Source organism: Prionailurus bengalensis, chromosome A3, assembly GCF_016509475.1.
Source record: "Prionailurus bengalensis isolate Pbe53 chromosome A3, Fcat_Pben_1.1_paternal_pri, whole genome shotgun sequence".
NCBI lineage: Eukaryota > Metazoa > Chordata > Mammalia > Carnivora > Felidae > Prionailurus > Prionailurus bengalensis.
Window position 1 is genome coordinate 59,149,567 of NC_057354.1, and position 26,672 is coordinate 59,176,238.

General features: G+C 46.4%; 1 protein-coding gene across 5 annotated transcripts in view; it reads right to left on the reverse strand.

Annotated features, from left to right (window-relative positions):
* NPAS2 (neuronal PAS domain protein 2) overlaps positions 1-24,112 on the reverse strand; it is a 160,321-nt gene extending 136,209 nt beyond the window's left edge. For all 5 annotated transcript variants that reach the window (XM_043603143.1, XM_043603142.1, XM_043603141.1 and 2 more), the window contains exon 1: positions 24,011-24,112. The gene's annotated coding sequence lies outside the window, so the exon portion shown is untranslated. The remainder of the gene's footprint in view (positions 1-24,010) is intronic.
* Positions 24,113-26,672: the final 2,560 nt, after the last annotated feature.

The following is a 26,672-nucleotide window of genomic DNA, read 5'->3' on the forward strand; positions in this document are numbered from 1 at the left end:
AATTTCTTCCTACAGATGACTAGGAAAAGCATTATAGCTTTTTGTAAATACGATAAATTCATGTTTATAGGAATTTTACAATAATGTTGTGACTCAAATATCGTCGAGGCAGAAATTTTAAAGCTGAAGGGACTCTAAGGAACAGTTACCTCTAGTTCAGTCCTGCGAAGAAACAAACTGAAACAGAGAGTCCTAAAACCAGGTGCCCAAATTCCTGCAGCTAATGGGCAACAGGGCTAGAATTCATGGTCTGTATCTGCTGGAAACTCCAAAGTGCTTTGGCCACCATCCTCTCTAGGATTTATTGGTGGTCATAATTAAGCAGGGAGGTGACAGTTGACTTAAAGACCCCATTTAGGGTCTGTTAAATACGTTTGTTCTTACACCCAACGACCATCCAAACCAGAGAAAGGAAGCTGACTTTAGGCCGATGTGCCACATAGGCTAAAATAAATACTTCCAGAGGATTGTTTGGAAGAAGTGCATCTTGCTCATGGAACAGCACTTAGGGGAGAAAATGGACTATCTTTCTCTCCCCACTGAGTCTCTAAACTCAGGTTACACCTAGATTCAAACGTAAGGGGAATCCCATACTCCTGAGACTGACGTGCGGACGATGTTGTCAGTGACCCGCCACAGCGGGCCCCGGGTACTGACGTGTGCCAGTCACACACTGGCTATACCTCAGTGCAGGAGACTGGGGGCTCATGGTGAAGCGGCTCAAAGCAGAGAGCAGGTGTCAGGGCAATTCAGGACAAACAACAACAACAAGCCTTTCTCCCAAATAGAATTATTTTTGCCAGTCTGAAGTTAAATAGAAAGCCTTGTTGGACATATGGGAAAGTTTCTTGACAACGTAAATGTCAAATCTAAAATAATTTCCAGCTCTAGATTTATGTATTCTCCGACTAGAGGGAAATGTGCTCTTTAGGTATCTCCAGCCCTAGGTTTTCTGATCATGCAGGTAACGCTCTTAAACACCCACACATTTAAGCAAAAGATTGTTTTTTCCACCTTGTGATGGCATGTGTCTATTCCCATCATTCAGTGGGATGCTTCTGAGAAAGAGTGTATGCTTTAGGTGTGGAGGTGACCATTTTAAGGTGGCCTGGCTTAGCTCTATGCCAAATTGTGCAGGACATTTGAGGTTCTGTGAATTCTCTCTTGACTATCCATCTCTTCCTTCTTTAAATCCTTTATGAGTGAGCCCAGAGTGGCAAAACTCAAGCTCTGATCCAGATCTTGACCTGCCCCTGTACCTATAAGAACTTTTCAGGGCATCACCCTCCCAAGTATGATGCAGGTATTTCTTCTAGAACATTATAAGACCCTCAAAAATTGCACCCTAAAAATCACAGCTTATGAAAAAATCAGGGATGGAACAGACCACCAAGAACCCATGGAACTTCGAAATCAAGATTCTTGCAAAACCTGTAACAACCCTCCTAAAATCATGAACCTGGCTGAATCTTCCCTGGCCTAGCCACACACCCTGGCATCAGTGCCACGCAGCCTCCTTCCCTGGGCTTGTGCTTCCTCCTTGCAGAGAAAAGTCCTTGAAGACATTCACTTCTAAAAGAGACTAGATCCATCAAACTTAAACATATGTGCCAGGGACCCCCTTCTTCATTAATTCTTTGTTTTCTTCTCTCAAGCACAGGAAGGCCTGTCTTCACAGTGTCTTTATCTGCACTTGTCACTCCCCAAACACAGCAGGAACTGAAGTGGTTCTTGAAGTCACTAAATCAGCCACTTTTTGCACCAAAAGGAGGCACTTCTCCACTATTTTTGGCTTCTTTCTGAAGGTCTTCATATCCTGCTGAGGCTTTCTGGTTCCTTGTGAGATCAATGTTAATATGTCAGGGAAAGTCTCACTTCGTTCCAGCCAATGCAACCCATGCATCCCACAGACATCACACCTTGCTGAGGAGCTGACCGTCAGCTCACTGGATTTTTAAATTTTTGTCTTCTTGTGATTGACTGATTGGTAAAATATGTATAACATAAGGCTGACTGTTTTAACCATCCTTAAGTGGAGAGTTCAGTGGTATTAAATATTTTACTGCAATTAAAAAAAGGGGGGGTTGCTAAAAACCTATTTAACCAAAAGATAAAATAACAAGATCAGAAGATAATCAGAAATTACTTTTACCACCACCCTCCTCCTTGTTTTTCCACTTGTCTTTTCTTGAGGTATCACTATGGATAGCAAGCCAGCAGTGGCAGCCATATCTGCAACAGCTTAGGCCAAATTCTAGGGAAGAGCATAATGATCATCATTACTTCTTGGACAGCAAAGGTCTGAAGGGTTCTGAGACAAAAGCATGTGCAGCAAATGTTTATTTTTCTTTCCAAGTTTATGTTTTGGGAGGAAATAAGAGAGAAACTAAATTCCTCAACAGCATGCAAGTGGAACCTTCTAGAGTCAATGCAGACATAAGGTGGACGTCTGATGGCCCATGTCCAAATCGTGCCAATATGTGACCTTGGGCAAATGACTGAACCTTTCTGGGCCTCAATTTGCAAGCTATAAAGCGAGGATAATGTGAAAAGTAGACAGGTTAATATAATTACAGCATTCCTAACAGGGTAAGGCACATAAAAGTCCTCACTAAATGTTAGTTACTATTATTGAAAGGCCAAGATCACCAACTGAAATATTTCAGGTGGAGGGCCTACTAATAAAGCATTTTTATTTTGTGTGGTTGAACTTCAAAATGGCTTATTCTTAGAATTCATAAAAAATACCTTAAATAACTTAAGGACATGAATAATTGTTCTTTTAGTGACAAAAATACTCTTTTTTAGCTTAAAAAAAAGGCTCATTGTTATTCTTGGTAGTCAATGGCACAAGGGTTGTTATTAGAATGGAAAAAAAATCTTTTGACAGCTTTGACTTAACTCCTACGCTCAGAGGATGTCATTTAATGTAAAAGCGCAAACACACACAAAGGCAAGAGAAGAAATGCCTGCTTAAAACCATCCCCTCTTCAAAACTTGCAGATGTCTTTCAAAAACCCTACATAATGTTTTTAGAGTTTATTTATAAACTTAGATACTTTAGACACATTTTGTGTAGAACTTACTGTTTTAAACTCTGAAAACTTTTTTTTTTCTTGAATTCTAGAAAAGTGAAGGTTTCCAGTGTCTCCTTTGACTATCAGTGATGTTAAACACACAATAAAAACACAAACAATAAACTAGGGGGCAGGAGGACCGCCTTTAGAAGGACCCCAGGGGCCTGTCAGGACCACAGGGATGGGCACCACGGTATGGCACAAACACCACCAAGCCATCTGGCTGCGGCCTCCATTGGCCTCAGGCCAGACGCCGTGCCCTGGGTAGGAAGGTCATGACATCGATCTTCCAGGGGTGTTGAGAAACTGACTGAAGAAGGAGATTACCACAGAAATTTCAGAGCCATGTGGAAGACTCCATTCCTGGCCAGAAAACCCTCTGCCATGTCAAGGCTAAGAGCAGAGGTGAGACGAAGGAGGCAGACGAGAATCTTCCACTGTCAAGGAGTCCTCAGATGATGAAGACAGTCAGTCACTACCAAAAATGGACTAAAAACCAGGCTGGGGCTTCCCTGACCAATAAAACAGTATGTCCCTCAGGGAAGTAGTTCACTAACGTGAAGTCCAAGTTGAAGGAAGACAGTCGGAAGCTCCCTGCACACAAACGCTACGGTGTCTATGAGCCTCATGACCAAATGCACAGCTGATCTCAGATGGTCACGGGTGGGCCCTGCCGGTGACCACCAGAGCACTCTCAGTGCCCACTACCTGACTGGGAGCTAAACAGCCTGAGTAGCTCCCAGGCTAATGGGCGCTGGCCTTCTTGTTTACTCTCGGACAGCACTATGTTGGTACTATGGTACTAAGCCTACAAACAAACAACGGCCGGACAGTATGTAAAAGCAGAACTCTGACCCACAACCTGCAGCAACCTGGCCAGGAGACCAAGCATTTATCTACAGCAACCAGCCCGGGTAGCCAGCCTGCTATCTCTACATCATGCTTGTAAACAGTCAGGCCACTGCCTCTAGCAATAATCCAAAATGCCAACCAATAACTTCTGCAGTGATCAGCTACAAATGGCCAGGACTTGATTAAAAATTGAGAACTTCCCTAATTTCCAACACCTCCCACTTACAACTGAGGAACTACTAGAGAAAGCCAAACACGCACCTTTAAACGATCACAGATGCCCACCTTCCTGAGCCCACCTCCAGCTTCCCCACGCCAATGGCCTCCCATCAGGGAACACCAGGAACCTTCTCTGCTCCCACGTACAGCTCTCCCCCTCCTCTGCCTGCCTCTGAGTCTCTACTGAAATGCAAGAGATGGTGGCTGACTCCCTTGCTATATAGTCAGTTCTGCATAAATAGCCTTTGCTGGTTCTCTTCTGGCTGGTCTCCATTTATTTCCTCAGCCCTGCGTTGCTCAGGCCTCCCTTATCCTTGCCTCTCTATCTCCTTCCCAAAACAAAGTAGCATGAAGAAAATGAATTTCAATGAGAGAGAGTCAACCATTTCTCTGGGAAAAGGTAGACCTACATAGGACCAATATGTACAATCATGAAACATTCTTCTTATGTTCAATTGGCGTAAGTGACTTATCTGGATAGCATCAAGAGTGAATACTCACTGATCCAGAACTGGAACAACAGAAAGTTCCCCTACACTCATCAAATATAACAGATCAATAGAAAGGCAATATGTTATTAAGGATTTGTTGCAAAATGCACCCTTGGACCTATGCATGTCAGCCTTGTACCCTAAATCTTCTATACCCGTAGAGCCAATGGGAATCATGTGGAAACCAGTTCATAATCATGGGATCCTCAGCGTTGCTGGAGACTGAATAAGCAACGAAAGGTGAATTTTCCAGTAGAGTTTATGTATTATTTCTTCTAATTATCTGGAAATTGGTGCTCTGAGTACGAAATACATGGTTAAAGAGAATCATCAAAATGCTCATTGATGTGAGCCCCTGGTCTCCAAATATCCTGGGTAAAAGTCTTCAGGGCCCTTTCAAGCACCAAACTCCATCCCCCTCCGCTGGCATGGGATCCTTAGCGACAGCCCCGCACACTGGGGCTGGAATTCCTTAGTTCTGGCTTGGGATCTCACACACCATCTTCCCATCTTCCAACCCATCTGAACAATTCATTGATAGGTAAGGTGAAGGAAGTCCTGTGTAGGGTTCCCGTGTGCACGAGTCCTTTACAAGCCTCACCCACTCTCCTTTATAAAGGGATCCTTCAGTCACCTTCAAAAATATCATCTACTTTCTTAAAGGAAATGGAAACTTTTTTTTTTAATTTTTTTTCAACGTTTATTTATTTTTGGGACAGAGAGAGACAGAGCATGAACGGGGGAGGGGCAGAGAGAGAGGGAGACACAGAATTGGAAACAGGCTCCAGGCTCTGAGCCATCAGCCCAGAGCCCAACGCGGGGCTCGAACTCACGGACTGTGAGATCGTGACCTGGCTGAAGTCGGACGCTTAACCGACTGCGCCACCCAGGCGCCCCTGGAAACTTTTTTTTTTAATCAAAAAGAAGTGAAAGTTCATACTGGAGTCTGGAAAGCATTTGAATTTATTTTTCTTCTTTTGCTCAGCAGAAATGTTAAAAAATAACAGAAAACATGGGCCACGGCCCTTTCAACAATTCACATATAGAATTCAGCATATAGAATAAAATATTCCCAACATTCTGGAAACATTAACTTTTACCTGAGATTGCCAAAACATCTGCCCATAATGAAGGTACTGATTGCCTATTTATCTGGATGTGTACTCCCTACCCAACCCCCCCAACCCTCAAAACTGAATCACTGTTTGCCTGTAACCTGATTTGAATGTGTGTGTGTGTGTGTGTGTGTGTGTGTGTGAGAGAGAGAGAGAGAGAGAGAGAGAGAGAGAGAGAGAGAGAGAGAGAAACAGCAGGGAGTCTTTACAGCCAACGATTAAAGCTGGAGCAAAACAGAGACTTTGGACTTTGATCAGAAAATGGATTAAATTCCCAGATCAGGCTGATCAGACACGTAAATGCCAGGAGACGCCAGCATTCTCTACTTCTTTCAGGAACAGCTTGGGACAGAGCCCTTTCATTAGGACTGTACTCTTCTGTAAAAGAATCCAGCAACAATTTGTAAAAATTGGCTGCTTATTCATGTACAGGGTGGCTCTTCTAAAAGAAGGAGTACTGGTGAGGCCACCTGGAGCTTCCTGGTCCTGCCCATGTCCCCTGTGGGCTGTGCTGACCTAGTTCCCTCATTCCTTAAATGTGTCCCAGAGAGAGGACATGAGTTTCTCTGGGTCAGTGGTGTGCCCAGTGCCCAGTTATATGGCCTGTTTGTCAAACTGGTGCAGGGTCTGAGATGTTACCCGCTTGCACGGTTATATACTTTGTATATGTGAATGCTGCATAAACACAAGACAGCTCTTTCCTGACACTCATGTCTAGACCAATAGCTAGTGACGCTACAGCATCAGCCCCCACACCTTGACCCCAGGCAAGGTGATGAGAGACTATGGGGACATTCTGCATAGGTACAGATTACATGCCAGAGATGAGGGATGGAATACAAAAGGATTTCTCTGCTTACATATGGGAAAGAAGTAACTGCCCCTCTCTCTGTCAAGAAAGGAGGAAGAGAAACCTTTGCTCCTTGGAGATGAGATGGAAAGGGCCCTGGATTCTTACCTTGACCTTTTTGGATATGAAATCACTCGAGGGGTCAGAGAGTCCCATGTGTCTGGGCTTCTATAACCCAGAGATGTCTCCAAGGTCTGGGATTTATCCCTTTGGACAGTAAATACTTAGGGAGACAGCACTCTAGTCTTTCTGGCACCTGGGGCTTAACTGTGTGTGTGTCTTTCTGCAGGATCACTCTGGCTATGGAACATTCCAACCCTTAGTCAATGGACACACCAGCCCATCCTGGCCATTCCCCTACCCAGTCCTCCAGCAAGATCCCAGCCACACATATAGGGATCTGTTTGCTTTCTTTCTCTTAACTTTTAACACTTTCTCCACAATTTTCTTAGGTACAATTGTCATGAACATAAATGTTCACTGAAGAAAACTTAATAGTGACAACTAATAGGTACTGCCTACTTACTGAATATCAGGCGCAATCCTAGATGATATACCATCTCAGTGAATCCTCAGATCAACACCATGAAGCTGGCACTATCACACTCCTCTTTGACAGGGGAATAAATGGAGGTACCATGTTCCAGCAACTTTCCAAAGCTGCAGAGCTGGACGGAGTAGAGCAGGGGCCTGACCCCAAGCCCCTGAATTGTAACAGATAGCTTAATCCTTCCATTTATCCATTTTTGTAACTAAAATGGAATCAGGCTGTCATTTGTCACGTGTTCTTTTCACTTATCACATGTGACCTTCTTTGATGGACATGGTTGACAGTGTTCTGTGCCCCACCACTGTGGGACATGTGCTTTCACAGGCATCCAATGTTCTCTGAGATATCATATCTGGGATGCCAGATTCTAAACCCCAAAGCCTCAGGAACATCAGGCTGTAGCAGCTTAAGATGAGAAGACAGCAAGGTGTGTGGGTTGGTTAAGAGTCTGACTCTTGATTTCGCCTCATGTCATGATCTCACGGTTAGTGAGATCAAGCCCCGTGTAGGGCTCTGCACTGACGGCATAGAGCCTGCTTGCGATTCTCTCTCCCCCTTCCCTGCTTATTCATTCTCTCTCTCTCTCTCTCTCTCTCTCTCTCTCTCTCTCTCTCAAAACAAATAAACATTAAAAAAAAAAAAGGACAAGAAGAGAGGCCATCAAGAGAAGGTTGTCTGGGGTATGAAGCAGCCACCAGCAGGAAGCATTAGAAGGTTTTGAGGACCCAGGGCCTCTGAACACAAGAATTAGCCCTTGGTCGAGAAGAGAACTTTAATACACTGGAATATCTCAAGAACATAAAAGCAACTGAATGATGCAACTTTTTAAAAGTCGGTCTTGGTTAAATGACAGAGGCTTCCTGTCCTTTGGTTCAGTTCAATGAACGCTGATGGAGGATGTCTCTTATACAGCAGCTCTTAAAAGACAAAACAAACAAGATTTGATCTCCACTCCCGGGAACCTGACAAGTGGGGAGTAAGCCGCAGAAGCTGGTAACTTTGAAACTTTAAACTAAGGTGCTGCCAGGAGAACACAAGACATTCTATGGGACCCCAGAGGGCAGACATCAGGCTCTTAGAAACCAGAGCTGAGTCTTAAAGCGTGAACCAGAGTCAGCAGGTGAGGAGGACAGAGTGTTCCAGACAGAGGTAACAGCATGGGTAAAGGGCCAGGATATACTCCCAGGATATAGATGAAACCAGTTTTCATTAATATACTCTATAGCTACCAAGCATGACTTTTTAATCAATCCTTAATTTGGCCCCAAAGCAAAAAAGTGGTAAGTATATATTCCTTTAACTACTGTTCAAAGATTGTTTACAGTCAAGCACAAACATTCTTAAAGGATATAAAACAAAAGTTCTAGACACACTTGGTGTCGATTTTGGATAAAAGGAAATGGAAGGACATCTCTGTTATTGGAAGGACCATAAAAATAATCTGCATTAAACCACAAAAACAAATCTAAAACTTAATTTTTTTTTTGCATATTAAAAAATAACATCTCCAAAGCAGTGGAGAGAGGCACCCCTTACATTTCTCAGGCACTAACTATTTTTAGAATGTGTTCACCCTTGGGGTGCCTGGGTGGCTCAGTTGGTTCATGGGTTCATGGTTTCAAGCCCCGCATGGGACTGTGCTGACAGCTCAGAGCCTGGAGCCTGCTTCAGATTCTGTCTCTCTCTCTCTCTCTCTGCCCCTCCTCTACTTATGCTCTTTCTCTCTCTCTCTCTCAAAAATAAATAAATATTAAAAGAAAAAGAATGTGTTCACCATCAATTGATTCATTTGATCACCACACAAATGCTTTTTGGAAGATGGGCCTCATATTCTCAACTTCTCAGAAATGAAGTACTCCCCCATGGCTACAAGGGGCTAGAGCAGGGGTCTCCTGGCCCTGCACTGGTCTGTCCATCTCAACCCACTGACTATGAAAATTCATCTTCAAGGCAAAGAAGTGAAATCAGTGCATACAACCATGAAAAGCAAATTTTAAATGTTTACCGTTACAACTTATGGGAATCAAAATAATAAGGTAAGCCAATGGTGGCAATCTGGGGACTTGAAATATACTGTATATTTGTCTTTTATTTCACTACAATCCTGTTCCTATTTGTAAAATGGTCAGCACCTGCATGGAAAGACAGGTAAAGTGAGGCATGGGATAGGGTGGATGATGACCTTGTGCCAGGAGGCTGAAGACCTATTTCTGTGCTGGGCTCTGCCATCACCAAACCCCAGCCTCAGTTTCCCCTTCTGTAAAATGATGGTCCTGGTGGCCCGACCTCTGAGCTCTCTTTCAGCTCCACAGCCCTGACTCTCCTCTTGGGGAGACTGCCGTAAGATTCAAAGCTGGGGATAAGACTGTTCTAGCAGATTAGAAGCTAACCCCACAGATTTCCCAGAAGTTTCTTGATAGTTACGGAAAGAGGAAATTGCAAAAGCAAAATGCAAATTGTTTATCTTAAGGCTGGAAACCTGTGGTTAGGTATAATATAGAGAATAGGACATTGGGGTAAATATGGCATTTTACAGCCTAACTTTTAGACAGAATATAAAATAGATCCAGTATGGGCCCCAAGTTATTGGAATCGATTATCTCCTCTGCCTGAATTCAGGTGAATTCGCGCTTCTACTTTGGGTGGAAAGAATCTCCTTGGGATACGAGGTTTGCCCTAGAACACTAATAACTTCTGGAAGGATGAGGGGGGACTAGCCAAATGACTCAGGTGTCTGTGAGCATCATAATTTACTAGAATTAGCAATACAAGTGCTGCCACCAGTTAAGCTATACTAAAATGCTCAAAGGTACTGTTGTTTTTAATTGGAAAATTAAAAATCTGAAAAATCTGCCCCAGAACTAAGAGGAATACCACATTTCAGAATTTACAGACCTCACCTCATATTCTTTCTAAAGTTCTTCCATAGTTCCAACCCCACTTTTCCCCATCTGAGAAAGATGGAAAGAACTATTCCTCCCAAACCCTATACCTCTCTTTCTTCTGACACTGCTCTTGTGGCCTGGGGACGTGACTTCATGTTAGGAGCAAAAGGCAACACCGAAGAACCAGAGAAATGTTGAAACCGAGACACCAAAATTCTGCATATGTGGAATGGATGAAGGAGGAAATTGACCTGTACAACCTACCTGTGTGATCAGAATTCAAGTGCCCCTTCAATAAGAGTTAACTCCCACTCATATAAATTCACGGCCAGACATGAAAAGAAGCAATCCCAACCCCTCCATCCCCTGTCGTCATCATCCAAGGCACAAATTTAACTCTCCATAGCTGAAAAACCATCCTAAATCAGTTTGTTTTGGAGCTCTCTGAAATAATACGCAGTCCAGAATAAATCAGATAGATGTTATGAAAGGATTCTGGTGACAAAAGAAACATTTATCACGTCAGCATAATAACACTCATTGCGAGAAGGTCCTGGATGGCTAATCCTGCCTCTTTGGTGTGGGTGTGGTACAAACAGGGACTAGAATGAATCTGATTTCATGTGTGTGCCCACGTATGCCAATCATGGGATAGACTGAATGACCTTACTGATGTTCATTTGGGCTTCTGCTTCTGATTCTATCGGTGGTGGGAGCAGCAAGACAGAGACCCAAGTGATCTGACAGGGCTCCTCGAGGCTCCACCCCCAAGAAGAGCCCAACACCTGGGCCCACAACCACCCAAAGCTGGCAGAGGGAGGGGAGCCGCTTCACAGATGCCCCCGCCAGGAGTTAAACCCTGTTATTCAAAACTCTTCAATACCTTGGGGGTGTCTGGGTGGCTCAGTTAAGCAGCTGACTCTAGATTTGGGCTCAGGTCAGGATCTCACAGTTCAAGAGTTCAAGCCCCGGATTGGGCTCTGTGCTAACAGCGTGGAGCCTGCCTCCGATACTCCCTCTCTCTGCCCCTTCCCCACTCGTTCTCTCTCACTCTCTCTCTCTTTCAAAAATAAATAAATGTTAAAAAAAAAAAAACTCTTCAATACCTTGCCTGCATGTATTTTCCTTCACATTCACTGAGTGCTGAGGTTCACACTTCCATGTGGAGGGGAAGCATGTGGGAAAACACACTCTGGGTGAACCCTGGGTGATTTGGGGGAGCTTCTCCACCAACCAGTCAGCTGCTGGTTTTCTAGGCCCCGGGGTTGATGAGACTCAGGTGAAATGATGTTTCACAAAAGTGCTAGCTGGCCCTGACCTTTTCATGCTGACTTCTCTGTTGCTCTCAGCTAAAGAAAGACATACCTGACTCCAGAGAAAATGAGGAAAGACACAAGGAGTGTCCTGATTTAACAGTACTTATTACAGCTAAAGAAATAATTTTGAAAAGCAGGTTAGCTACTAAAAGATGGCAAAGAACAGAATAACGATTTTGCCCTAAAAACGCTTTTCCTGCCAGCTTTCCTTCTTTATGGCCTTTGACACGCAGTCTCCTCTTCCTGAGGGCCGGGTTGAACTCGGACAACAAATCGGAGTTGTTGTCAAACCACAGGGTGAACCCAGCCACCGCACAACAACCTCACGCTCAGGACAGCCGCGTAAGCTACGGAAGTCATGTTCAAGATGCTCGCTTTGTTTTAGACACATCCTATCTTCTTAGAAGTGGCGTTTCAGAAAAAGTAAACAAAAACTGGATGTTCTATTTTTGGTCCTTCTTTAAAGGGCTACATTCAAGTGCTTGCTCTGAATGGCCCCGAGCACATCACTTAACATCTCTGTGCCTTGGTATCATAGTTGTAAAATGGGAATAAAATAGTGCTCCCTCCAGAGACGGTTGTCGAATTAAAGGAGCTAATGTGTGGGACGGTGACAGTTGGGTGTAGCCCCTCCCTAACCCCTAGGCCTAATGATAGTTTATGCTGCCTAATTTATTATGGAAAAAATGACAATGAGATGCCCATGGGGTGGCAGTGACAAAGCTTTGGGATACAAAATGTGCAGGGGGAAGCTCCTACTGTTGACCCTGCCCCCCCATGCATGAGAAGCACTATCAGAAGTTGTTCAAGGGGCATCTCATTCTTCATCACAGACACCAGTGAGCTTTGTGCTTTTATTCTGCTTATCTGGAAGGAAGTTGGATGTCAGTGCCCACAAGAGTGAGTGGGTTCCAGAAGTCAAAGTGGACAGTCTGTGTCCAGCCTTGTGTTTGTTTCTCCCTGTTCCAGGCTGCCCCAGGACGCTGGCTTCCTTATCTTATTGTGCTCATGTCAGAGAGCGGGCTGCACAGCACACAGGGAGAGATAAGACAATGGTTGGGGGGAAGCCGGCTGGTCATTTGGACTACCATGTTCCCTCCCAGGATTTCAGGGCGATGAGTGCGCTGGCTGAGGCCAGGGGGAGCCTCATTCTTGCTGACTGGCTGGATTTCAGCCCGAGAGGCATCATGCTCAGGCCTCAGCAGAGAAAGGGAAGCACTGAACCTTCTGGAATGGGTCAGCAGGCCTGCCTGGCTGCAGGACCTGTGAGTTCTGGGAGCAGGGAAAGGACCCTTGGCTTTTGCAACCTCTCATTTTCATCTGGAAAACATGAGGATCGCCGAGGTCCTGTCTTAGTCTATTCTGGCTACTGTAACAAATTACCATATACTGAGTGGCTTAAACAACAGACATTTATTTCCCACAGTTCTGGAGGCTGCAAGTCCAAAATCGGGATGCCAGGACAGTCAGTTCTGGTGAGAATCTTCTTCCTGGTTGCAGATGGGGGCCTTTTCTTGTCTCCTCACACGGCATGGCCAGGGCTAGCTAGCTCTCCAGCCTCTTCTTATAAGGACGTGACTCTCATCCATGAGGACTCCACCCTCATGACCTAATCACCTTCCAAAGGCCCCACCTCCTAATACCGTCACACTGGGACTTGGGGTTTCAACATATGAATTTTAGGGGGACACAAACATTCAGTCCATTGTAGGTCCTCTCCTTCCATTGCAAAAGCAGCTTATTAACCAAAATCAGGGTGTGTATGTATCTTTGTGTGTGTCTGTGCGTCCAATCCAAAGAGTAAACTCCCATTTCCGTTGAAAATCAGGTTGTTTCTTGCTCCTTAGGGGATTGTGACATAGGAGAAAAGTAACGGGATCCTTCCAGGTGGTCAGAGCTAAGCCCTACGGCTGCAGGCCAACCCCCTTTAGAAAAAACAGGAGGTCAGAAGAAACAGCACATGTCACATTTATCATGGTGAGATGCCCCATACATCCCATGAGATCTTAGAATCCACGGGAATCCACAGAGTCTATTTGACTTAGACCGAATTTTCAGACACAAAAGGTTATCAGGCTACTTTGTTCTTAGAAACGGGAAAAGCTTTTGAAAGCAAAGTGTGCAACCCCAAGCATCTGCCAAGACACTGTGTTTGGCTTCTATAGTTTGAGTATTTCATTTTTTCCCATGACGTTAGCTTTTAAGAGAACACTGGGATATACTGTGTCTTTAATTGCTAGCGTGTACCTTGTCTGAAAAAAGCAAGGACTTCGTTCATTAAGAAATTACCTTGAGGCTGGCATTTACTGGGGGCAGTGGTGGTGTGTGGGCAGTCTGAGGGATGAGCTGGTCCCAGCAGGGAGTGATAAAAAGATGACTACTACTTCTCATTGTTATGGACATCTCTCCTCTTGATATCGACTGTTTAGTATGAATACCTCCCTTTTATGGATGAAGAGGCTCTGTTTTGGGGTGTCTGTGACTTGCCAAGTTCACTTGGCCACAGTGACCATGTCAGGCTGCCAAGGCTTCCTGCTACGGGCCACAAGCTGCATTCATCAAACCATTTAAAATGCTGCCCGCCTCCATGGCGATGGCCACTCACATGCTCTGATTTAAAGTCAGGTCATAGGTCAACACTGCCATAGCCAAGGAAAAGGCTGCATGTTTTTATAGGTATCTCCTATAAACAGGCTGCAATACACACAAGAGCTGTCAAACCCAACCTGCCAGAAAACACAAACACAGCCTCAAGTAGGTTCATCCTAATGATACTACCCCAAGTGGCACAAACTAGGAAATGAGACTCTGGTGCTTAATAGAGCTACATACATACTTAGACACACAGCAAAAAGGAAACAGGAGATTTTGTACACAGGGGTTAAACAGCTGGCCACTGGGAACAGCCAACTCACGCCAACACAGCACAACTTCACAGAAACGGGGAACACAAAAGGAACTATTCTTCTTTTAAAAATTTAAGGGTGGGGCACCTGGGTGGCTCAGTCGGTTGAGCCTCCGACTCAGCTCAGGCCATGATCTCGAGGTCATGAGTTCGAGCCCCGCATTGGGCTCACTGCTTTCAGCGCAGGGGCCACTTCAGATCCTCTGTCCCTCTCTCTTTCTGCCCCTCTCCCCAACCCACCCCCACTTAAACTCTCTCAAAAATAAATAGACATTTAAAAAAATCTGAAGCATGATGTCTTTTTCGTTAGGCACCCCCACTATTTCCCAGGTCTCAGCCAGTAAGGGGCCAGTGCAGGTCTCTGGAGCAGGTTAGCTGGAACAGTCTCATCACGTGCTTAGAGAATGCCACTAGCCCAGCCATGGAGAGACAAAAGAGAGAAGAAACCCACCGTACAGTGGGAAGAGTAACAGACTCTTCCCACCTCGTAACTCCACATACACCAAACAGCAGGAATCCAAACAAATGTGGCGCACACTGGAGCCACACTGGCTGCTAAGCATGGCTATTTTCACGGCACAAGGGAGAATGAATGGTACCCCTGAAGTTGTGTGGCCAGCGCAACAGGCCCTGGCCAAGCAAGAGCAAACAAGTGCCAGGGCAGGAACAGCCAGGAAACTGCCCTGGTGAGTGTGTGGAGCAGGTTTCCAAAGAACTTAGGGGCCAGGGTGACTGAGGAGTTGCCCCCAGGTGGGGAGGCAGACATGGATTGCTCTGAGGCCCCATGGAAGGAGCAGGGCGCTGTCATGTTTCCTTAGACGCTATTGAGTGGGTCACATCTGTCGTGTGTGGCAGTCAGGAGCCAGTACAGGTTCTTCCCTCACCCTGTCCACAGCACACTTTGCACACCTACCCACCCTCCTCCTATGAGGTGCTGGGCATCCTGGGGGGCTCACGAACCCAGCCTGAGCCCAGGCCCAGGATGACACACACACGTATGGACAGGGGCGGTGATGTTGGTGGCTGTGTCCAAGACCGGACTGACAGAGAGTAGCAGCTGGGGGCCCTGCCAGGGAGTACCCCATGGCTCACTAGGGAGTGAGTGAGGGACAAGGGGGGCCAGGAGCTAAGAGTCTGCTTGCTTGGGGAAGGGGGTGGGGCGTGGGGAGAGTGGTGAATGACAGCAAAGAAGGTGGAAGTTGAGAATGGGATGTGTAATGCAGGGGAGGGCACTGTTTCCATCGAGGCCGTGTATAACTCTAAATCGAGGGGTACTGGGCTTCTTCAGACACAATCTCAAGCAGTGCCTTTCTTGATCAGATATAAGTACAGAAGACAGTCCAAGGGTGGAGGTCTTTTATGAGCTGTGTCCCCCACCGTCACCCCAGCTCCACTTAGTAAACATGGTGTGTGCTAAGCGAACCATCAATTCCGGAAGTGCTTCCATAACAAGTGTGGCAAGTGCTCCCATGATCCCAGGACCACATGGGATGAGACCACCCGGCCATCCAGGATAGGGAACTGAGAGACAGAGGCCAAGAGTGGAAGCATTGAGGGAAAGCCCCAGAAGCAGCTCCAACGCAAGAAGCTTCCTTACCTCACATGAAATCAGTTTGTCCTGAGCCAGAAATCCTAGAGATTATTACCAGCCAAGGACTGCATTATGATTGGAAATAGAAACAAGTTCTCTAACTCGAGAGATCATAAAACCTCTTCAAAACTGCCACGCAAATCTGCTGTGAATGCATCTCTCTCTCCAACAACCGCTGTGAAGGGGAAGGGAGGCGAAGCCATAAAAATAAAATCCTCCCCGACCATTAAAGCCTTGGCGAGCTCAGCAACGATCTCTGTTTTGGGTCTTAAGATGAACGGATATTCCAGAGCTATACAGCAATCGTTCTTGGTACCATTCCACCTAACACGCCTGCCCCCACTCCAACCACAAACACACACCAAAACTGGGATTTTAAAGTTTTCCTCAGTTTTATTAGATCACCATCTGCAGAAAACCAGGCATCTCATGTAGTGAGTGATGACTGACTGCAGGCTGTGTCTTTCATTGACGGCATGAAGGGAAGCGCTGATGCGGCAAACACCCCATTTGGATGGGCTCCTCCCTGCCCCGCAAACCCACATCCTCCAAAACTCTTCTCCCGCTACAAAGCAATGCCCACCCACCTCCCTCACAGCATCAGCAGGCAGGCTGAACACTCACACTGCACTGTGTACATCTATCCTGCTGCCTATTTCCAAATAGGCCTTAATCTTGTGAAACGGAACAGTGGAAAATTGAAGCTATCTAGTTCTGAAATTGAAAAAATACTGGACTTTTCTAAGCACTAAAGACAAATCTGAACTGCTCCCCAAAGCACTGTAGGCCTATAAAGAGGACCCAGACTGGAAATGGAATTGTCCCATCCCCAGGAACTTCCTGGAAACATTAGATTTTCCTCTCTGAATTAAGAAGAGGAAAAAACATGATGAACATCTTTTATGAATTTCATCTATCCCATTTGCTTTCCTGTCTTCCCTGGCAGAAGCGGAAAATTTCAAAGACTACAACAAACTCACATTTCAGCTATGCGTCAGGCACAAAGTATTTGTTTAAGTGACTCCTGTACATTCAGAGAAAGAATGTCGGTCAGGGTGTAAACCCTTTGATCCCAGAAACAGTAAAGCTTCTTAGAAATGCTTGAGGCAGCCTGCTGTCTGATGGAAAGCCATCTCCTCAAGAGTTTTCTTGGAAACAGATCACTGAAGGGGTATGTCTCCTAATACCATTTTCAGGGCTCTTTTGAGATGACTGCAAGGTTGATCAGGTCTCCTTAGTTTTTATGGAAAGCCTCAACTTCCACTATTCTCTTTTGTGTCCTCACAAACCACTGGAATACTTCAAAAATGACTATCATGAACTATCATGCAGCCATTAAAATTATATTTGCATGGAATATTTAATGACATGGGGAAATGCCTATGCTCAGATTAAGGCAAGCAACCAGAATAGAAAACCAGCATTACGTCAAGCATGGGAAAATGCATAAAAGAAATTCAAGAGACTGGTAATGTGTGGTGTTGGTTAAGACATGGGTGGGTGGGTGGGAAAGGGCATGGATACAGCTATTTGAGTCATCCACTTGGCAGCATCTATCCATATTTCCAACAGATGCGCCCCTCTACTCAGGAATCCCCTCCTAGTAACCCCTTGACTTAGAAAAACTTGGAATGTACCCGAAGATATACAGATAAGGAAGTTAAGACAACATGGAATGTAATAGTAAAGAAGTGGAAACAAAGCACAGTAAGTGTTTAACAACGAGTTAAATTATGTGTCGGCCGTACTCCTCGGTATGACTATGTAGCCTTTAAAAAGAATGAAGTAGATATAAGAAATGACCCAAAAAATTCTCATGCCAAAAAAAGTCGCTACATAAAAGTCATGGGATAAGTTCTGTTTAAAAAGAAGACATACATATATGGGTATATATGTAAATGCACCGGAAAATGACTAGCAGACTACACCCCCAAGTTCATCTCCTGAGAAGGGTGGAGAGGTATGTGGTGCATCGGTTAGGATGCTTCTGGCTACAACTAACAAAAACCTAACTTGACCTGCTTTACATGGTCAGGACAGTTTCAGGATCTCCCAAACATCGCAAAGCAGAGACTCCTCGTTGGGTAATTCAGAAGGCTAAGGGCACCATGGAGTCCAATTCTTCACCTTTGCATTCTTTGGCAGGTCAGCTGGGACCTGGCCTATCCTGTTCTGGGGGCTGATGGTTGCCCCACTTACAGGCATTGCATATCCAGAAGAAAAGGGCTGCTTCCCTCCTTGCCTGATTTGAAGGGCCAGTAACCCACCCTCATGCTTCATTGGCCAGGACAAAGTCCACATGCTTGTGCTGAGCCAATCACTGGCAAGAATGGTAGGCTCACTTGGGTAGCTTTGGCCAATCAGGATTTACTCCTGAGACATATGGACCAGGGAGGGTAGACTCAGGAGCAAAACCAGGTTTCTGCTAGGCAGAAAAAGGGGAATGACACTTAACACAGGACACAGACTGTGAAGGTCATCTTTTTACTAGAAATGGTCCTGGATTATTTGAAATTTTTATGAGATTATTCATACATATTTTTAAAATATCTAACATTAAAAAAATTTAATGTATAGAAAAAAAAGACTGAAAGGAAATACACTTTGAGGTTGCAGGTAATCTCCATCTTCTTCACTCTTTTCTAGGCTTTCCAAAAATTAAATATACTTTTATGACATAAAAATGATAATTTAAACACATTCTCCTCCCTATCTTGATGATCAAGGGGCACAAATATTCTTCATGAAATTGTGCACTACCATTTTTGGTTCAGAAGAGGCTGGAAGAATAATGCTGCTTAGCTCTGTCATTCACCTTACTTTTCTTTTTTTAAAGTTTCTTTACTTATTTTTAATGTTTATTTTTGAGAAAGAGAGATAGAGAGAGACAGAGACACAGAGTCCGAAGCAGGTTCCCGTCTCCGAGTTGTCAGCACACAGCCCTACGTGGGGCTCAAACTCACAAACTATGAGATCATGACCTGAGCCAAAGTTGGACACTTAACCAACTGAGCCATGCAGGCACCCCTAAAGTTTATTTATTTTGAGAGAGAGAGCAGACATGCAAGGGGCAGAGAAGCAGAGAGAGCAAGAGAGAGGATTCCCAAGCAGGCTCAGCACTGTCAGTGCAGAGCCTGATGCAGGACTTGAATCCACAAACTGTGAAATCATGACCTGAGTGTAAATCAAGAGTCCAATGGTTAACCAAATGAGCCACCCAGGCACCCCTTACCTTCCTTTAGATGGGCTTGTGTCTACTGGAAGCCTGGATGATTTTCAAAGACCCAGGGGCATAATCCTCCACAGCTTTCTGCACAGCAGCAGAGTCTACAAAGTTGGGTCCCTGGCTCCTACCTCCCACCCTCTGCCCCTGCCACTGCTCTAACCTCCATTCTGGGTGCTCAGATGCTTGCTGCCCTCCTTTCCCTCCTTGTTACCCCTCTACCCCACCCCCAGGATTGCCTTGGCTCCAGTCATTCCTCTGCTTTTCCTCCCCCCACACATCAAAAGGCCATTGGCATTCTCTTACAACTTGGTTTTCAAGGTTTATTTTAGGTGGGGAGGCATGGAGCTGGAATGATAGCAGTAAAATCTCCTTTGCAAATAATAAATGGAACTCTAATACATATACTACATATATCCTATATATTATATATATCTTACATAGTATATATCTTACATATTGTATATATCTTATATATTATATATATATATATATATATATATATATATATATATATATATATAAAAGTAGAGCAATGTTGAAGTATTTTGAAGGCCACCCAGATTACCCCTCCTAAGATCAGAGTGATAGAGATCACTGCCTTGGAATATCCATCTTCCCTGGATGTCAAGAGGAAACAATCATCTCATAGCCTAAAGCATAAAACATCTGCCTGATGCACTCGGACACACCCTGCACTAATTTCAGCTAACTCAGCTAAATGGGAAAGGTCTCTCCCTCTCCCTCCCTCTCTCTCCCTCTCATACTCATTCTCTCCCCCCCCCCCACCGCAAGTCTGCTCATGGCTTAATCCTTCCTTAAAAGTGCTTTGCCAGGGAATGCACCAGTGCCCCTCAAAGAGGGGAGGCACTTGCCCTTCCCTCTGAATCAGATTTTTAAAGGAGTGCCTGACTGTACAAACACCAGTTGGTCTTGATCACTGGAACCTAAAGGCTAGGCTCCAGGAACACCCTCAGGTAAATATATTGCTAGCAGGGTGTCACCAAGGCTAACCAGAAGCCAGGGCACTGCAGGAGAAGAGTGGAGATGTGCGTGCTCCTGATAATTCCGTTTTGCCTCTGATTAACTTCCACAGCTGCCCACCCTCCAGCCCTAGCCTGGTTCTCTACTGCTTGCCTGGGGTTTGCTGGTTGACCAAATCGAATCTCTAATTGGTGAACTACATAGAAAAATATTTTAGGAACCTCTCCTTTCTCTTGCCTACCAGCCCCCCTTTTCCCACTGACAGTAATGAAAGCAATCATTCTGGTAATCCTAGCAACCTGACCAGCGAAGCATTATTCCCACCCTTTTTCTGACCAGGACACTGAGGCTCAAAGAGGTTAAAAAAAGGTTGCTCCAGGTCACACGATAGCTGAGCAGGGAGGCTATCCCAGGTCTGTCTGATTTCAACATTTGCAGGTTATTTTCTGCCAGATCACAAAGCTTTCCATTCCAAGAAGACTAGATAGAGGTCAAGGTCAGCAAAGTAGAAGCCCTATCAGAAAACCCCCTTTTCTGGGCCCATTCTCTGGTCCAGGACCTCATTTTTGGTCTAGAAAGAATCCTTCTCTCTTCCTCATCTAGTCAGCTGCTTGATGAGAGGGCAGAGAGGACCCACGTTCTTTATTTTTCCATTGCCTGGGCCTACCATGTAGTAGATGTTCAGTAAACATATGCTGAACTGAATTAAGTATATTCCAGAACTTTGCTGGTGTTTCAACAGCATCAAGAGTGCATGGTAGCTTGTGAGAAATGCAGCATCTTGGGTCCCGACCCAGATGTGCTGGGTTAGCATGTACTAACAAGGTCCCCAGGAAACTGCACGCACTATGAAGTTTGAGGCGTGATCCTTGACACCTCCCACCCTCTTTAATACACTGTTTTTCTCACACCAGTGTAGAAGTTAAGCTCTCTCCTTTCTATTCTGAATCATCAAATGGAAACCACACATTGTTTTAGGACCCGCAGAAGTTCAAGTGATCTTTGGGGGAACTTTACCTAAGAGATTACTTTGTTTGCAATGCCAAGTGGTCCCCATTGCCAGAGAATTCAAAAAAAATTCCCCTTTTAAAACAAGTGTTCACATTTAGCAAGTGTTTATTCAGTGCTCTCAGGTACTACTGATCATCATCAGATTTAAACTAGAGTTACTCCTAGTTAAGTATCCTATTAGCACTCACAAATTTCTAACCTTTGGATAACTCTCATCAGTGGTTCAGCTCATTTCCTACACCTCTTTATTGAGCATCTATTATGAACAAGGCCTCATAGGGATGAGATGCTGCAGGGAATATGAATGAGCAGTCCCTGACCTCCCATCTTTGCTACAAATAGAATGAAGATCAGGAACATGCTAATTAAACATTTGTGTAAGCAAACAATGCATCAAGTATCATTGCCACTATTTAAATGTGAAACTCAATTAGATGCTTCTCTGATGCAGCCAATTAAACCGTTGGTGTACAGCAGCCAAGAATACTGAGTCACTGGGCTATTTTCAACACCTTGTAATTTGACCTCTCTTGGGAAAGAGATGTCACCGCTTACATGGGACCAGCATGGGACAATCAGTGTCCAGATCACAATGGAAAAACTGACTTTTCACGTGAAGAACAAGATAGCTACTTGTTTTAAAAAGGAAGAAAAAGGACTTAGCCCTTTCGGTCCTTCAGGCTCAAGAGCAAGACTTTGAAAAAATTAACATGTACAGATGGCGATATGAAATGTGTATGCAGGCATTATTATTGTCATCTGAACAAATCACTAATTTTGAATTTACAATCTGAAAACAAGTGGCAGGGTTAAGAGCCACCTATAAAGATCACCAAGAATTAAGAAAGATTGTTTAAAAACTGGGATAAATTCAACTTCATAATGATATACATCAGATGATGTAATTTTTTTTTTTACCATTTTTGTTATCTTTAGAGTTTTCATTATTAAACATCCAGAAACACTAAAAAGGACCCAAACTCCAAAAAGGACCAAAGAAGCTTAAAAAACAATTGTTATTTTCTACATAAAGATGAAGTTTTTAGTCACCATCTGAACACTGTCATCATATCAGGGAATTTTTTTCATCACACTAATTAGTAAAACCTCACTTGGTTCTTTTCTTGGCATGGTTAACTCTTTGGGGGGTAACGTTTTATTAATAACATATTTCCTCTAGAATGTAGTCCCTTCTCTCACCTCCGCAGGAGTCACTCTGGGGAATAGTAGGAATAAAACCAATTCTATGATCGTGCACAGTGGGACAGATCAGCAAATAAATAGAGGCATCGATTTCCAAGAAGAATATGGCTAAAAGCAGCACATTTACGATTGTTTTAAGCCACACTCCGCATCTCTCTGGGAGATGGAAGACAATTATTGAATGTCTTTATGTTGCACACTTTATTTTTAACTAAATCTTTAAGTAGACTGCTGAGAAATCCCAATACTTCTATGGGTCCTGGGTTAGCTGTGTAATGAAACAGAGATTTTTTTTTTTCTCTTTTGCAAAATAGTGGCCCCGGTCAGAATAACGCTTTTAAACATTTCATTTATTCTACGGTTATTTTAAAAGACATTTTGGGATTATTTTTGCCAAACACTCCCGTTAAGGAAATCTTTGTGATAGAAAGAGCTAGAACTTGCCCTTGAATTTAGAACCGGCGCCTCCCACCCAAGAAGGGCAGTTGTGCTTTAATGCAAGCCATAATTAGTTAGTCAATTCACTGGTCAGGCACTAAGTTAGTGTTAGAGGTTCGTGGACAGAGTGCACCTTGCCAGGAACTGCTTTAAAGCTAATTATCTGGCAAGTCCAAACGGGGAGAACCCTTCTATTAAGGAAAAGAAGGTTTGGGTTCTAAATGGTCATAAATGATGAGTTCATCTTTGCTATTTAAGTTAATAACTACTCAATACCTGTAAAGAAACAAGCCAACAAATTCAACGAATTTGGGGCACGATACCAAAGGAGCATGTACTAAAGACAAACACGCAGAGCTCTCCCCTCTCGGACCCCTTCTGAACACCTGTTGAGTCCCGAGGCTTTTAACTTCCTGAACTAAAGACTCCCGGATACAACCTTGGGAGTTTTTAGACTTTCTGGAAGTGCGTATGTATTTTTAAGGTTTCCATCTTGCTTAATCTACGAAACTGGTTACTAATTATTTATGAATCACAAGGCTGAAAACAAACTTTCTTACCTTGAGCAGTTAAGGAGTGGCAGGCAGAGGAGCGGGTTAGTTTTTAATTTAGCACCTTGGCACCTGTCCCTACCCTCTGGTTAACGACCCTGCGCAGCTCTATAGAAAGGTCAAAGGTGTGCCTTCCTCCTCGGCCCGGGGAGGGGGCACACCTATCAAATCAACTCGACGGCATCTAACCTGGGAAGCAATGGCAAGGAGACGCTCTCTAAACATCCTGGGGCAGACTAAGTACCCAATCGGGCCCGGAAACAATTCCGACCTAGGGACCCAGAGAGATCGCGAGCCCGGGGCGCGCACGCCGCACCCTCCAGGGCTACCCGGCTCCCCACTCTTCGCGAAGGCGCGCAGTGGGGCCCAGAGAGGCCACTGGGCAAGCCTCCAGGCTGCTACCTGGGCACGGCTTCTACCCACCCTGACAGTATCCTCTGAGCTCCCCCAAATCCTGAGGTTCGGGGTGCCTCGTCCTCTGCTTCCTATGGCGAGAGGCACACGGAGCACACCAGCCCGGCCGCCGCTGCAGTCCTGCAAGACGCGGTGTCCCGGGCGGCGGGACCCGGGGTGGGGGTGGGGCCCCAACATTCTACGCCCCTGACCCCCGCGCCGCGCAGCCCCGTGTCGGAGCGCCCCTCCCCGCCCCGCGCGTTCACCGCGCCGACTAGCAGGTGACCGAGTCCCGCGACCCCGCGCTCACGGACTTCCAACCCGGGTTCCCTGCGTCCCCGGGCGCGGCCCCTTACCTCGGAGCTGGCCGGGGCGACCCCGCGGGGCCGGGCGCGGACTGGGCCGGGGAGACGCGCCTCCCGCCGCCGCCGCCGCCGCCGCCGCTGGGAGCCGAGGCGGCGAGCGGGCGCGGCGAGCTCCTCCCGGGCGGCGGCGGGAGGCGCTGCTCTCGCTGCCGCCGCCGCCGCCGCCACCGCGGCTGCGGGTCTCCGAGCTACGCGGCCGCTGCTCCCTGGCCGCCGTCGCGCGGGTCCCTCGGCTCCTGCAGGAGGCCGGCTGCTCGCGCGGCAAACTCTTCCGCACGTAGAGCCGGTGGGGAGAGCTGCCGTCGCCTCTTCCTCCTCCCCCTCCCTTCTCCCTCCTCCCTCCTCCTCTCTCCTCCTCCTCCACCCTCGCCTCCTCCTCCTTCCCTCCGCTCCTGCTGCCGGGTCTCTTTTGGCCGCACGCCGGGCCTTGGCCCCGACCCAGCCTGGGATACGCATCCTGCGACCCCCGGACCCCCAGCTCCTCTGGGCGGCCTAGACACCCGCGCGCCCGAGGCCGCCCCCGCCCCTTCTGGGCTGCCAGGGACGCGCGGCGAAGTCCGGCCTGGGGCGCGGGGTCGGAACTGAGCGCGCGGTGGGGGTGTGTGTGCTTAGAAGTGAACTGGTCGAGAGGGGAGATAGGCGGACGCGGGGCTGCCAGCTGAAGTCCCGTTAAAGTTGTCGCTGGGGGTGGCAAGCAATCTTCCCTTCCTGCCTAGTGTAGACCCTCGCCAAGCCCGCTGCCACCCCGCTGTCCCGTGCGTTGGGGGGAAAGGGGGACGAGCACACGACTGTCGTCCCCTCCACACCGTCCTTGCGGGGCAGGTCTGAGCGCGGAGCCAGAGCCCGGGCACAGGGCGCGTCTCCGCGAGCGGACCACTGCGATTTCTCAATGAGCGTTGGCGGCGGGGCGGGGAGGGAGGGGGCAGTTGGACACTGGGGTTGGGGGAGAAGCTGGAGAGTGCTGTTCTAGGGAGGACTGCAGCGCCTGCTGGGGAGAAATAATCGGTGTCGCTTCCAAGGCTAACATAGCCGGTCTGGAAAATGGGTCAAGGATGGAAAGGAACGGCTAATTGCAGCACCCCCTCCCCCCCCGCAGAGGCACGTGGGGTAGGGGGCTGTGGCCAGGAGCGCGCCCTCGGAGCTCGGCTCTGCCTCTCCCTCCCCTCCCTCCCTGCCCTCCTCTCCTTTTGCACCAGTGCAGGAAATGTTCCACTGACCTACATATTTTTCCAAACATACGTGACCTTTTTTTTTTTCCCTCTGTGGGAGGAGACAGGCGAGAATCCAAGAAAAGGAGAAGCTGGAGCGGCGCGCGCGCGAGAAAACAGGGAGGCTTTCACCGAGGCTCCCGCAGCAAACGCCCAATAGAGACAGATGCACATAAATAGTCCCCGGAGCCAGGAGCTGTGGTTTGATACTCTTCGGGGCCCCGAGACAGCGTTGGGTGAAAAGGGGAGATCCTGTGCCTCGATGAGGCCTGGAACAGTGACCAGGTTCCTCTGGGCTCGCAGACCTCCCTCCACGGCGTGGTATAGACGCCCCCGGGGGGAGAAACCAAAGGAGGGGAGAGGCCCACTAGCCCCGGGAAGTCACCTCTTCCCTAACATCACCGAAGTACAGCGCCTGGCGCGGTGCTGTGCACCCAGCAGGCTTTTTCAGATGTCCCTCGGTCCCTCGCACATTCCAGCAAGTAGCCCTTGAAAAGAAAGGCGCCCCTACCGGTCCTTTTCTATCATACTTGGTTTTGTGGCCAGAAGGAATCTCCTAGGGAACTTCCTCTGAACACCAGTCGGTCCAGTGTACTGGGGTTCCCTGCCCACCAGTTCCAGGGCCCTTGTTTTATCCTCTCCTAGGCTCGAGTTCGAGATAGGCCCTCTCCCGCGCAGACTCGACCAACAGCGCCTTATTTGGGCATGCAACCCCACACCGTCAATTAGATCAAAACGCTCACACAGAGCTCCTTTTTCCCCCCTGTAAAGTAGGTCACTCTTTTTATTTCCCACTTGTATTATTTTTGTCTAATTCTCCTCCTGAAAAATAATCAGCTGCAAGGAACTTTGAGCATCCTAAGAGAAGCCGTTTTTCTTAGGCTTGCTTCTAACTTGGAGGGCTTTTCAAGGAGGAGGAGGCATTTGACACATTACGGTTTTGAAAAAAGAAAACAATTTTTTGGATTGATTGATTGATTGATTTGCTTTTTTTTCTTCACGCAAGTAGGTTTTGCCCTGCCTTTAAAGCATGGGCCTGACTGATATCTACTAAAGGATAAAGTTATGTGCTTTTAAGCTGATTCAATGCAGACTTTAAAGCCACCTCCCTTCCTTTCTTGCTTTGAAAGAGATTCCAACTCCCTCCTCCTCCCTTTTGGGAACTAGTTGAACAATCCTTAAATGATCTTTTAGGAAACAAATGAACTACAGTAATAATGCATCAAATAATTCTGCAGTGCAACAAATGTGTTTGCTATGGTCTGTTTTTACCTGTTGCCCAGTAAGGTATCCTACCAAATGTGTGGTTTCTGCCTTTTAATTGTGGAGATGATGTATATGTAGTGGTTGCACTCATTCCAGACTCCATCTCATCTCCTAGTATTAATCCGACTGGTTAGGACATCTGTCTGACCATAATGGGAAGTGGAGTCTGCAGCACAGAA